We start from the raw sequence: 15098 nt of genomic DNA on the forward strand, positions 1-15098 counted from the left end.
GTCTGGTGGGAAACATTGAGTGAGACAAGGTAATTCTTGGGTCTTGAAATTAACTTTTTGCAGGTCCCAGTTACATTTGGTACTGTGGGCATCAATGTCGCAGTGGGAGAGGCCCAGGGATGCAGAGGTAATGTGGCGTAGTGGTCAGGTACACAGATTTCAGACCCCAGAGCCACAACTGACTAGTCGTACCACCTTGGCAAATCACTTTACCTCTATATGCCTCCGTTTCATCACCTGTAAATGGGACTAATGGGTAGATACTCTGAGTATCTACCTCAGAGGTTTTACAAGAGAATTAAGTGAGTTAGCATTTGCAAAATGAGTAGAAGAGAAAACTATGTTAAGTGTTTGTGAAATAAAGTAAATAATGGAACTGTGAGGCCAACTCAGACAAGAGAGAAAAATTATCGATTGTCACTTCGGAGCCTTGGGGATCATCGATGTGTGTATTTATTTCTGTATTTTTGTTTCAAAAGTATCTGTTCAGAAGGGCAAGAAGGAGGCAGAAAGAAAATCCTTTTTATTCTGCCTGTGTCATCGGCAATTCCTGTGGGGAAGAAATCAATAAGAATTTGATAAACAGTTTGCAACCCTCTCTGACAAATCTCAAAAATTGATTCCACTAAGATTCCTTGACTTTCAACTCCTCTATAAAAAAGGACAAAAATAAACCCAGGCTTTTCTCTAAGGTAGAAGGTGAAATTGTATTATTTCCAGCAACAATGATACTTTTTACAAAGGTAGACCGGTTACATTTGGGCCAAAGCTACTTGATTTTATGAGAAGTTGTTCAAATGCAGAATATGGTAGCAGCACTCAAAAGTAACAGCAACAAGTACCATGCATTTACATGATGCTTTAAAGATTTCAAAACTTATGTGTATATCTTAGTTGCCTCCCACATATGTGCCATCCCTCTTGTATTGCAGAATAAAAAGCAAGTGGCCTAGAATTAGGTAACTTACATCATTCTGCACAAGCTTTTATTCATAAGCAAATGATTTTGTGTTCCCGGGCCTCAGTTTCCCTGTCTATAGAACAGACAAGGTAGGGGTAGTATTCCCCCCCATTCTGGTGTATTGTAAGTATTCAGTGAGCTAACTATGTAAAGCCACTCACATGGCGAGTGGCACATATTTTTAGTATTATAGCCTCACACGATAGATTCTAAAGATTAGGTTATGAGACTAGAGTGTGAAAACTAAGTTATATGAAAGTGCTTTGAAAATATCACATTGAAGGAATTGATTTTAAATGGGATTCACATGTTGAGGAACGATTATTTTTACATATGATAATGATAATAAGGTTCTCTTTTTAAAACAGGCCTTTTCAGATTGCAGCCTCTAAATGCCATTAACCACTAAAATGAACCAAGGCCGCCTGGGAAAAATGGCGAATTCCAGGTCTAGAGCAGGAAACGTGCCATCGTGTCACGCCAGACAGCAAAGGAACCATCAAGGCCACCGGGTCTGTGACAAAAGGACTCAGAAGACAGCCTGGAGAGACTCCTACTGACCAAAAATAGGACAATGTGAGCCTTAATAAAGATAATAATTGCAAAGAATTGAAAAATAACAACTATGCTCAAATCCATGTGTATAAATGATAGTAAAATAAAGGGAAAAATCAAGCAGTTATTCTGCTCTTTCCATATAAACTGCTCCTCTGCATAATCAAACAGTTAAATAGGAGATGATGCTTTGTATGAGAGGATTCCAACTAATAAATGCAGAGAGAATAGTAGAATATCACCATTTTGTACACAGCTAATGAATTAATGGATCGAGTCAATGATCATCTATGTCTGTTCATGTCACCATAGAGAGACAGTTGGTGCCTATGAAGTAGACTTTCTCTTCAAAAGAACAAAATACAGACTCTTGTCAAGCTTCTAGATCTAATTGTCAAATTACAGAAAATGCAAGAAACAAAGGATTATGTCAAACACCACCACACAGATACAGGGAGAAAAATTAAGAATCTGTGGCCAGGCATGGTACACACACCTGTAGACCCAGTTACTCAGGAGACTGAGGTGGGAGGATTGCTTGAGCCCAGGAATTTGAGGTTGCGATGAACCGTGGTACTGCACTCCAGCTTGGGTAGCAGAGTGAGACCCTGTCGCAAAAAAAAAAAAAAAAAAAAAAAAAGAAAGAATCTGTAAGACATTTGTCTAGTTCAAGACATTTGTCTAGTACAAGACATTTGACTCAGTTTCTTCAATTATAAAAAATTGAAAGTGAAAAAGAAAGGAAGAAATTTATAGATTAAAAGAGATAAAAATATATCAAACATTCAAAATATATGTACCTTATTTGGATACCAGTTGAAGCAATCTGGTTTTTGTTTTTTTGAGAAAAAAGACAGGGAAATTTGAATGCTGACTGGATATTTAATATTAAAGAAATTACTCTTTATTTTTTAAAGTGAAAATGGTATTGGTTTTTAAATTTTTAATTCAGGTGAAATTCACAAAACTTAAAATTAACCATTTAAAAATAAACAATTCTGTGGCATTTAGTACATTCAAAATGGCATGCAACCACTACCTCTATCTAGTTTTAAAACATTTTCATCACCTTAAAAGAAAACCTTAAAGTGCAATGTACACTACTTGGGCAACAGGTGCATTAAAAGCTCAGAATTTACCACTATATAATTAATCCATGTCACAAAGAAAATGCTTGTACCCCAAAAGCTATTGAATTTTTTTTAAAAAAGAAAACCCCACACCCTTTAAGCAGTTGATCCCTATTCCCCTCCCTACTTCCCCTGGCAAGTGCCAATCTGCATTCCGTCTCTATGGATTTACCTATTTTGAATATTTCATCTGTGTGGATCATACAACATATGACCTTTGTGCCCGGTTTCTTTCACTTAGCATGTGTAGGAGATTTATCCATGTTGTAGCATGTATCAGTACTTCACTTTTCTTCATGACTGAACATTCCATTGTATGTGTGTGCCACAATTAGTTTATCCGTTCATTTGTTGATGGACATATGGCTTGCTCCAATCTTTTAGCTATTGTGAATAATGCTGTTATGAATATGAGTATGTGTGTATATGTACTTGAGTACCTATTTTCCATTGTTTCGGATATATACCTGGATGTAGAATTGCTCAGTAATTCTACATTTAACTTTCTAAGAAACCACCAAACTGCTTTCATCCGCAGCTGTTCCATTTTCCATTCCCATCAGCAGTGTACAAAGATTTTCATTTTTCTTATTGTAACCATCCTGGTGTGTGTGAGGTGGTACCTCACTGTGGTTTTGATTTGCATTTCCCTAATGACTAATGATGTTGAGCATCTTTTCATGTATTTATTGGCCATTTTTGTATCTTCTTTGGATAAATGTTTATTCAAGTCCTTTGCCCATTCTTAAAATTGGATTGTTTGTCTTTTTATTATTGAATTGCAAGAGTTCTTTACGTATTCTACATGCAAGACTCATTAGATATAGGATTTGCAAATATTGTCTCCCATTCTATAAGTTGTCTTTTCACTTTCTTGAAGATATTTGATGCACAAACATTTTTAATTTCTCAATTTATTTATTTTCTTTTTTGCTCATACTTTTGATGTCATATCTATAAGTCATTGCCAAAGCCAAAGTCATGGAGATTTGCCCATATGTTTTCTTCCATTTAATAGTATTAGCTCTTATTTTTGTGTCATTAATCCATTGTGAGTTAATTTTTTTGTATATGGTGTGAGGTTGGGGTCCAATTTTATTATTTTGCAAGTGAATTATTTAATTTTCAGAGTCTTTATATTCTAAGGAAACATAAGGATATTTACAAACTGAAATGTCTAGAATTTGTTTCAAAATAATCTATGAAAGAGAAGAATTGAATATAGATAAAATAGAATTTCCCATAAAGTGATCATTGTTGAAGTCAGATAATGAGTAGATGGAGGATCATTTCAGTAGTCTGTATAGTTCTCTATACATTTTAAATTTTTCCTATTAATGATAATAATAAGAGCTTTATAAAAAGAGCTTTATATTTTAGAGAGATTAATTGAAATATTTACAGATGAAAATATATAATGTCTGAAATTTGTTTCAAAATAATTTTGTTGAGGGAATTGGGGAAGGTATAAATGAAAGAAGATTGGTAATGAGTTGATAGTTATTGAAGGTATATGATGGTATATGTAGGTTCATCATACTGATCTTTCTAATTTGAGTATATTTGAAAGTTTTTGATAATAAAGCTTTTTAAATGTAATACATAATTAACTGCTAAGATTTTATTTGGTAAGAATGAGAATCTTTCCAAATGAAAGCAAGAGGAGACAAGCTACAGAACAGTATTGGCAGCTGATGTTTATTGTTCTCAATAGCCAACCAACATCACCACTGAATAAAAGGAATACGGTAGGTGAGCATGTTTGAGGAATTCTTCTGGAAGAGGAAAGCAGGTGACATTTGAATGGGCCTTGAAGGATGAGCATACGTTTTTATCAAGATAGGAGAGGAAGGGTGGTTTAGTTACAGGTTGTGGAGAGGTGAAAAGGTTACAATATTTGAGAGGAATGAGAAGCTGAGTGTAAGAGGAGTCCAGGCAATTAGGCAATGAAAATTAGAGGTAGTCTTTGATTCTCATGCTAAGGATGGATTTTCAAGTAAGCCAGAATTACAAGAAAATTGATGGTCCATAGGCTGATGTAGTCTTTGGCCTGTTAGTGTGTGTGTTTTAATTGACCCAACACTAAAAGAAAAAAAAATGCAGGAGACTTTACTTTGAAATCTGAATGTCTAAATTTCTTGAAAAATTAGAAAATACAGCAACATAGAGCCTGCATCTCCCATGCAACAATTGACCCAAGCTGAGAGGTGGTGTCCATCTTTAAATGGGCTGGGTCTCCTTTAGTTCATCCAGCTCTCCCAGCCTCTATCCCATGCCCCACAGCAGGTCCAGTAATGGGGCTATTAATCACCATTGTTTAGCTGGAGGGTTTTTTGTCATAGTAAAGGAATGTTTACCTGCAACTCTATCAACAGTGAGAAAATGAAATGTAGACACAGAAGTCTGAGTGTCTCAATAAAATATTTGAGAGAGCACATTCCTCTGTGGCAGTAAAGACAGCTCTATTTCCATCTGTTTAATATACAGAGTGTATCAGTATGGGACAAATACAACTTAAGATGACAAGGTAACAACGAAAACAGCAATAATAATAATAACACCAAACTAACTAGTGCCTACTGAGCACCTGCATGCATAAAATGCTCTTCTACTGCTTTTCAGGTATTGCATCATTACCTCCTTATGAAGACACTCTATCCCCATTTTACAAAGAAGGGAACTGGCCCAAGGTCATATTGTTATTATACTCCCAGCCAGGAGGCTATGATTCAAGGCAGTCAGACTCCAGAGCTCTAGGCCACCATGCCAAACAATGACAAGAAAATGATGACTGATAATCCTACAAGGTTTGTTCATAAATAGGAGGTAAAAGGCATTCCACCCATTGAAGGCAGTGGCATTGTGTTACTCCTTTTTATATTGAAGATTCCTCCCCAGTATCTAGCATAGTGCCTTGTATATAGTAGGTATCCAATAAATACACGTTTAATCAATTAGTTGACTAGGTGTTGTTATCTGATCCCCTTAGAGTTTTCTTTCTTCAGGGTAAACAGCTCTTGAACGTGTAACATACCTCACTTCTCAGAGCTAACTCCAAGGCACCCAGGGCTAGAACTAGGGGGAGGCAAGAGAGACATCCAGGTTGCGGCATGTGAAAAGGATAGTAGGTCTCAGGTGCCCAACCTGCACTTGCAGGAGCCCAAGAGTGAGGTCCTCCTTATATTTTGCACCCTGGGTACCTCTCTTGCTTTACCCTAATCCCTGCCCAGTAAGGCATCTTTCTTTTTCATCTTCCTGTACTTGTACTCCAGATGTGATCAAACCAGAGTGGACTATGGGAAGGGCTGCCATCATCCATGCACTGAACACTATACTCCTGTTAATTCTGCCTAGGGTTTCACTTCTAGCTTACTAGCAACTCCCCTCTCCACCTTAGGCCTGTCTGTCAAGCTGATTTCTTAAGACTGGGAGCAGGACTTCATATTTAATCTTTCTCTTGTTTCTTTCAACAATAACTGAAATTGAGTATCATCTTTTTTAAGGTCCTTATTGATTATTCAGCATAGTAGTTATTTTCCTAATCCTCGTTTTCATTCATTTATTTATTCATCAATGCCCATTCCCTGAGCACCTGTTCTGAGGCTTAGCGTACAGAAATGAATGACTTGGTCTCTGTCCTTGAGGATCTGTGGCATGGTCCAGTGTAAGAGACAGGCCAGTAAACAGTTGACAATTGCACAAGGGACTGAGTGTAGAGAAAAATGTCTGTACTGAGGGCATAGAGGGGCACTTAAACTAGACCAGAGGACCAGGGAGGGCTTCTGGAGGAAGTGTCAAGGATGTTGACATCAGAGAGGGATGACCAGATATTGTGCATCATTAGACTTGATAAATGAGCTCCTATGTCTGTCTCTAAGTTATTAATAATCATAGGGACAGGGCCAAGGCTAAGCCTTGTAGCAACCAGGAAAACATTCCCACCTGAGAAAGAAAGTCACCCTGATGAAGAGCAGATGTGCTCTAGAAAGCTGCTGCTAGCTTAAAGGGGATCTTTGTGATTTTTTTTTTCATTTTTCTTCATTTATTTAGTTGAGCCATTCAATTCATACAGATTGGAAAACAATTTCCACAGGAGGATCAACTGCTATTTTTTTTTATTATACTTTAAGTTTTAGGGTATATGTGCACAATGTGCAGGTAAGTTACATATGTATACATGTGCCATGCTGGTGTGCTGCACCCATTAACTCATCATTTAGCATTAGGTATATCTCCTAATGCTATCCCTCCCCCCTCCCCCCACCCCCACAACAGTCCCCAGAGTGTGATGTTCCCCTTCCTGTGTCCATGCGTTCTCATTGTTCAATTCCCACCTATGAGTAAGAACATGCGGTGTTTGGTTTTTTGTCCTTGCGATAGTTTACTGAGAATGATGATTTCCAATTTCATCCATGTCCCTACAAAGGACATGAACTCATCATATTTTATGGCTGCATAGTATTCCATGGTGTATATGTGCCACATTTTTTAAATCCAGTCTATCGTTGTTGGACATTTTGATTGGTTCCAAGTCTTTGCTATTGTGAACAGTGCCACAACAAACATACATGTGCATGTGTCTTTATAGCAGCATGATTTAAAGTCCTTTGGGTATATGTCCAGTAATGGGATGGCTGTGTCAAACGGTATTTCTAGTTCTAGATCCCTGAGGAATCGCCACACTGACTTCCACAATGGTTGAACTAGTTTACAGTCCCACCAACAGTGTAAAAGTGTTCCTATTTCTCCACATCCTCTCCAGCACCTGTTGTTTCCTGACTTTTTAATGATTGCCATTCTAACTGGTATGAGATGGTATGTCATTGTGGTTTTGATTTGCATTTCTCTGATGGCCAGTGATGGTGAGCATTTTTTCATGTGTTTTTTGGCTGCATAAATGTCTTCTTTTGAGAAGTGTCTGTTCATATCCTTCGCCCACTTTTGGATGGGGTTGTTTTTTTCTTGTAAATTTGTTTGAGTTCATTGTAGATTCTGGATATTAGCCCTTTGTCAGATGAGTAGGTTGTGAAAATTTTCTCCCATTTTGTAGGTTGCCTGTTCACTCTGATGGTAGTGTCTTTTGCTGTGCAGAAGCTCTTTAGTTTAATTAGATCCCATTTGTCAATTTTGGCTTTTGTTGCCATTGCTTTTGGTGTTTTAGACATGAAGTCCTTGCTCATGCCTATGTCCTGAATGGTGATGCCTAGGTTTTCTTCTAAGGTTTTTATGGTTTTAGGTCTAACGTTTAAGTCTTTAATCCATCTTGAATTAATTTTTGCTTAAGGTGTAAGGAAGGTATCCAGTTTCAGCTTTCTACATATGGCTAGCCAGTTTTCCCAGCACCATTTATTAAATAGGGAATCCTTTCCCCATTGCTTGTTTTTCTCGGGTTTGTCAAAGATCAGATAGTTGTAGATAATGCGGCGTTATTTCTGAGGGCTCTGTTCTGTTCCATTGATCTATATCTCTGTTTTGGTACCAGTACCATGGTGTTTTGGTTACTGTAGCCTTATAGTATAGTTTGAAGTCAGGTAGCATGATGCCTCCAGCTTTGTTCTTTTGGCTTAGGATTGACTTGGTGATGTGGGCTCTTTTTTGGTTCCATATGAACTTTAAAGTAGTTTTTTCCAATTCTGTGAAGAAAGTCATTGGTAGCTTGATGGGGATGGCATTGAATCTATAAATTACCTTGGGCAGTATGGCCATTTTCACGATATTGATTCTTCCTACCCATGAGCATGGAATGTTCTTCCATTTCTTTGTATCCTCTTTTATTTCATTGAGCAGTGGTTTGCAGTTCTCCTTGAAGAGGTCCTTCACATCCCTTGTAAGTTGGATTCCTAGGTATTTTATTCTCTTTGAAGCAATTGTGAATGGGAGTTCACTCATGATTTGGCTCTCTGTTTGTCTGTTATTGGTGTATAAGAATGCTTGTGATTTTTGTACATTGATTTTGTATCCTGAGACTTTGCTGAAGTTGCTTATCAGCTTAAGGAGATTTTGGGCTGAGACAATGGGGCTTTCTAGATATACAATCATGTCGTCTGCAAACAGGGACAATTTGACTTCCTCTTTCCCTAATTGAATACCCTTTATTTCCTTCTCCTGCCTAATTGCCCTGGCCAGAACTTCCAACACTATGTTGAATAGGAGTGGTGAGAGAGGGCATCCCTGTCTTGTGCCAGTTTTCAAAGGGAATGCTTCCAGTTTTTGCCCATTCACACAATAATAATGGGAGACTTTAACACCCCACTGTCAACATTAGACAGATCAACGAGACAGAAAGTTAACAAGGATACCCAGGAATTGAACTCAGCTCTGCACCAAGCGGACCTAATAGACATCTACAGAACTCTCCACCCCAAATCAACAGAATATACATTTTTTTCAGCACCACACCACACCTATTCCAAAATTGACCACATAGTTGGAAGTAAAGCTCTCCTCAGCAAATGTAAAAGAACAGAAATTATAACAAACTGTCTCTCAGACCACAGTGCAATCAAACTAGAACTCAGGATTAAGAAACTCACTCAAAACCGCTCAACTACATGGAAACTGAACAACCTGCTCCTGAATGACTACTGTGCATTTTTTAATGCACCTGTGGGCAGAGGAATTAGAAAAAGGCAGCCCGAAGCAGCCTCAGCACTCCTCCTCCTCTCCTTCCTCCCTCCCCCTCAGTACAGCCTGGTGAGAGAAGCCGAATTCAAATGCAGTCAAAGGGTCCCTTGAGATATTAGGGTTCTATTTCTTTGCTTCTCTCCTTTCATCCATAAATATGGACGACTTCCCTTTATGCTGGTAATGCAAGAGAGGGCAAGTGACTAGCCCACAGTCCAAAAACCAGCCAAAGACAAAAAGAATATTCAGGGTTCCAAACTTTGGAGTGTCAGTCAATAGATTTCTGCTCAGTACTTACACAGTTCCTGCCACAAGAAACTTATTGCCCTTTAAGCTTCCAAGTGAACTGAGCTCTCAAATGCTGCATCAGAGCTGCTGGGAGCTGCTGCAAGTTGGCTGCCTCTTTATTAAGGAAACAGCATCCCCTGCTGTCACTCCTGACTACATACAGATTTGCTTTATATATTATCTGAGCTGTGTCAAGATTGGATTGACACCCCTTCACTATACCTCTGGAAAGAAGTCCACCCGGGCCATTGTTCATTGTTTTGTTTGTTCAATTTATTTGAAATGAAATTGGTGTTGAGAATTTGGGGATACCATCTGATACATTATCATTATTACTGATAATAACAATTAGCAATTAGCAAACCAGGTATTGTGCCAAGCACTTATATGCATTATTTTATTCAAATCTCTCAACAATAAAAATTATCATATCCATTTTATGGATTAAGAAACTGGAAACATTGATCCCTTGGCACAATTACTTTTATTGAATAAGGTAATATTTACTCACACAATACACTTGTACTGAGCACCTGCTGCATATCAGGCTCTAGAGGCACAAGGATGAATGAGGCATTGCCTTTGTCTTTGTAAAGTCATAACAGAGAAAGGAGGGAGAACAAGAGGAGAAAAAAACTAATGTTGATTAGACATCTAGTCTGTGGCACTATGCCTGGTGTTTATAATTGGGCAATTTCATCTCATTCTCCAACAATCCTGGGAGGTACGTTTTTATATATCCATCTTACAGGTGAGAAAAACTAAGGCTCAGAGGGTTCAAATGACTTGCCTAAGGTGACACAGCTGGTTGGTAGAGCAACTGGAATTTAAACTCAGCTCTCCTTGATAGCAAAGCCACACTTTTTGAGAGGATATATTGGAAGAAATTATTGAAAAAAAAAAAGGTTTATTGAGGCCCCAGAGGGGTCAAGAAGATGAAATAAGCAACTCGATATAGAGGCAGTCAGGTAATTCACTAAAACAGTTGCTGATTTTGGGTTTTGTCATTTATTCATTTCCTCAGTCATCAAAGGAGCCTAAAACATGTTTGTTGAGCATGTACTATGAGTTAGATATGGAAACCAGGGAGATGGTAATGACCAAGATAGTATAATGACACCTGTCTTCATGAAGCCTATAATCAGGAGGATAAGGGGGTCCAGCATTCGACAGTGGGACTCCCAGCAACCTCTCAGATTGGGCCCAAGTGCTGAGAACAAAGGTATAGCAGGGTGCTACAGGAGTGCAAGCAGTGCCTTAAGTCAGATGAGGGTGTGTTTGGAGGACCTGGCCGAGCAAGTTGCATTTGAGCTGCCCTAGAAGGCTGGGGAGCACCAAGGAGCACTTTCTCTCTAAACAGAGAAAGGATGGAAGAGCTGCCCAGTAGAAGAGGTAGCAGGCATGAATGTTCAAGTCAGGGAGCCGTTGGGAGCAGGGACGTTGTGCAAAGGAGACATGGGGAGGAAAGTGAAGCTGGGCAGTAGTTGGGGGCAATCAAGCAAAGCTAAGAATATGGAACTTTAGCCTTGGAGCAGCATTTCATAAACGAGCTGTGGGGAGCACAAACTCTGCTTTTCAAAAATGGATGCATAATATTTGTACATATTGACACGGGATATGTGATATTTTGTTACATGCATAGACTGTGCAGTGATCAAACCAGAGTGTTTAGGATATCTGTCACCACAAGCATTTATCATTTCTATGTGTTGGGAACAATCCAAGTCCTCTCTTCCAGCTACTTTCAAGCGTGCAATACATTGCTGTTAACTATAGTCACCCTACTCTACTGTCAAATGTTATAGCTTATTCCTTCTATCTAACTGTATGTTTCTACCCGGTAACCAACCCCCGACTTACACCCAAATCCTTCCCGGGATAGTTCTCTGATAACCGTTTTTCTATTCTGTACCTCCCTGAGATCAGCTTTTTAAGCTCTTACATATGAGTGAGAACATGCGATATTTGTCTTTTTGTGCCTGGCTTATTTCACTTAACGTAATAACCTCCAGTTCCATCCATGTTGTTGCAATAATTTCATTCTTTTTTATGGCAAAATAGTATTCCATTGGAAAAATATACTATATTTTCTGTATCCAATTGTCTGTTGATGGACACTTATGTTGATTTCATGTCTTTGCTACTGTGAATAAGTATTGCAATAAACAGGGGCGTGCAGTATCCCTTTGATATACTGATTTTTGTATAACAATAATATACAAAATTTTTATTTTGTTTCTCTGTCCCCACACATACCAACAGTTTTGTAAAATAAATAAAATGTGAATTAGTATAAAAATAAACAGAACACGAAATAATAGCACAAATTTATGATTACTAGATTCCACTGTCATAAAATCACTCTGTCAAATTGCTATTACTGTACTTCTTTCATTGCGGAGAGGGTTTGCAAACTGGCACCTGCCAAGGACCACACTTTGAGGAGCAAGTATTTGAGAACCTCAGTGAGACACCGACTGTATCTGTGTCTGGAAGAATAAGAATAAGTGGCATTCAGCCAGGAGACAAGGGGAAAAGAGCAGGCAAGGAGAGCATTGAAGGCAAAAGCAGAGCCACATGAAGCAAGCTGGTGTATTTGGGGACTGGCAGATGGCTGGCTGGGTAGGCTGAAGAGGTGTGAGAGAGAGGCTGGCAAGCAGGCAGTGTCTTGGAGGGCTTTTTCAGCTATGATGAAGAGGTGAGCAGTAAGAACTGTACCAAGCAGGCCCTAAATGTCAAAAGCACCTGCCAGGATCATTGCTCTCTTATGAGTGTTATGAAAGCAGCCAGGGGCTGTTCTACCTGCAAAAACTGCTCTGTTTTGCCCATCTGATTGCCAACCTCAGCACACCTATTCCAAAAAAGAAAAAAGAGAGAGAAGAAAGAGAAAGAGAGAGAAAGGAAGGGAAGAGAAGAAAGTGGGAGGAGGTGGGAGGAGATGGGAGGGGAGGGCACACCACATAAACAGAGCCCAGAGCTCCTCCTGAATAGCCTTTGACACATTATTTGGATGAACCCATGGGTGGGTTTTTGTTTCTTTTTATCAGGCAAATGGAAGTTTCACTCAGTTCCTCAAAAAGTGCCCAGGCAGGTAGAGAGCATCCATCTGCGATGGGTTCCCCTTCCTGGAAGCCACAGCACCATCCAGCCCCACGGTAGGTGGATGCAAATTCTTGGCTGAAATGAATGTGAGCTCAGCAAGATGATCACCGTGGTCCTGACCATCATCATTGTTGCAGTGGAAATTATCCAGGAAAAATCCAGAAAAAGAAATAGCATCCAGGGCCTAAGGGTGTGGAGTTGAAATATAACCTTTACTCTCACCCTGAAAAGAGCTTTGTAAGGGACTGTTCAGTTGAGGCAGCCACCAACTGAGCCACCAACTCAGTTGCAATGAGTCATTTTACAGGCTTTGCAGTAAATTGTCACAGCTGGGCTGTGAATGTGGTCATCCGGACTTTAGATAATCAACCAGTGAGCTTCTAGATCCTCTTGAAGCTCACATTCTGGAGGACAGAAAGGCAATAAAAAGCAAATATATAATAAATGAAACACTTCCTGATTGTGGTAAGTATCAGGAAGAAAATAAATGGGGTGATGAATCAGGGAATACTGGAGGAGTGACTCAGTCAGTGTCCCAGCAGAAAAGAGAGGGCATGCTCAAATTGGGTAATTTATTAAAGAGACAATTTACCATGGTGTGGGCAAGACTGGATAAAGGAGAAAGTTATGAGGAAGCCCCTCCCCCCACCCCAAGGCTAAAAACAGTAGGGCAACATTGCTGTCTCTAGGCCTGAAAGGGGCACAGGGAGAAAGCAGTGCCCAGAAGATGTAACAAGAGGACATTGGAGGGCTGTTCGACAGGAGCCACAGCCATCAGCAGGGATGGAGTAGGAGTAACAAACGGGACCAAATATTAGAGATGTCATTCTTCCCCCGGGGTACCCCCCAGATGCTGCACTTCCAGCGTGGATTTCTCTGCATACACAGCTTGACAAAGCCAGGTTAGGGAGACGAGATGGCCCAGTTCACAGTAGAAGTGGTTGAAGATTCCACTGTCATCTCACATTAAACAGACACTCTTCAAGTGCAGTTGCTTTTGCAGACACCCCTGGGACTCAGATGAATGCAAAGGGGCCATTTGCATACTAGAACAGCTTAGCACAGATGAATTCTCTTCCATCTTCCTTGTCAGGCTGCAGGGAGGTATGCTCTAGACCTTGAGAAATGACCTTGGGCAAGCCATTTAATATTTTCAGGCCTCAGTTTCCTCATCTGTAAAAAGAGAGCATTAGGCTTAGTGATTTCTAGGTACAAAATTATGCTGTGTAGAGGAAGAAGCACTTTGAAGCAGGGGGAGGTGAGTTCAAATCCTCTATACCTCAGCTGGCTGGCCAACCCTGGGAGCACCACATCTCTGGGTCTTAGCTCCCCTACCTACCAATGTAAGTGATAACGTCTATCCAGACCAATCACAGCATTTAGACAATGCATGTTAAATCCCTTGTATTTTGTGCAAAGAGTCAGAGCTCCACACATGTCTATCCATTTGCTGCAAGGCAATGTAACATAAAGGTCAAGAGAACAGGCTCTGAGTGAAGTACACAGCATGGGTTTGAAACCAACTGCCTCTACCACTTTCTAGTCAGGGACCTTGGGCAAGTCACTTAATACCTCTAAGCCCCCACTGTTTCATCTGTAAAACCAAGGGGAAATGCTGGCTGAATCCATAAGGTTGTTGCCAGAATCAAATTAAATAATACATATTGAGCACTTAGAACATCTTCCTTCAGTTACGATATTCTGCAGCTGTAATATAACATTACAAAGAGCTTTCCAGAATGTTCTCTGATTTTTTTAGTTCTTTTAATGCAACAAAGTTACCTGGGATTGGTTAAATATGGTGTTGCCAGAATTTTCACTATAATGGCATTGCACCCAGAAGCCCCTAGCCTAACCTTGCTTTGCCCTGGGTGGCCAGCATCCAAGACGGCAGACTGTGAGAGCGGCTGAGGAGGAGCACCAGAAGGAAAGATCTGCGCAATCAAAGGCACACTGACCCCAACTCTCTGCATCCCAATATATTGCCCTAACTGCTGTTTTAGCCCCCTAGTGTGACTTGGTGTGAAGCACAAGCAATTCAAGTGATTAAGAAGGGAGTTACTAATTTAAATGAATAGCTTTGGCAAAATGAGCTCCCCAAAGAGCTCTGAGGGAGATAATGGGGCCTTGTGTTTGGAGGCTAGAGTCAGGATGGTTGTTTATGGCACTCTAGGGCCAAGTATTGCTATAGCAACAAACGACTTAGCAACTGTATTGAACAGACAGTTTCTTTGAAAGAGTTTACATAATAGGGATTACTCGAGTTCTTTCTGGGAAGGATAACATTAGTACTTTTTTCTCCCCTTTTCTTAAACCTAAGAACATTTGGAGGCAAAATCCTTTTTCAAAAGCTGTACAACAAAAGGGGGAAAATGACTGAAGGTTTTGAACTAAAATGTTAGCAGTTACATTCCTTGAGTGGAGAGATTACCGGTAAT

Source organism: Pan paniscus, chromosome 4, assembly GCF_029289425.2.
Source record: "Pan paniscus chromosome 4, NHGRI_mPanPan1-v2.0_pri, whole genome shotgun sequence".
NCBI lineage: Eukaryota > Metazoa > Chordata > Mammalia > Primates > Hominidae > Pan > Pan paniscus.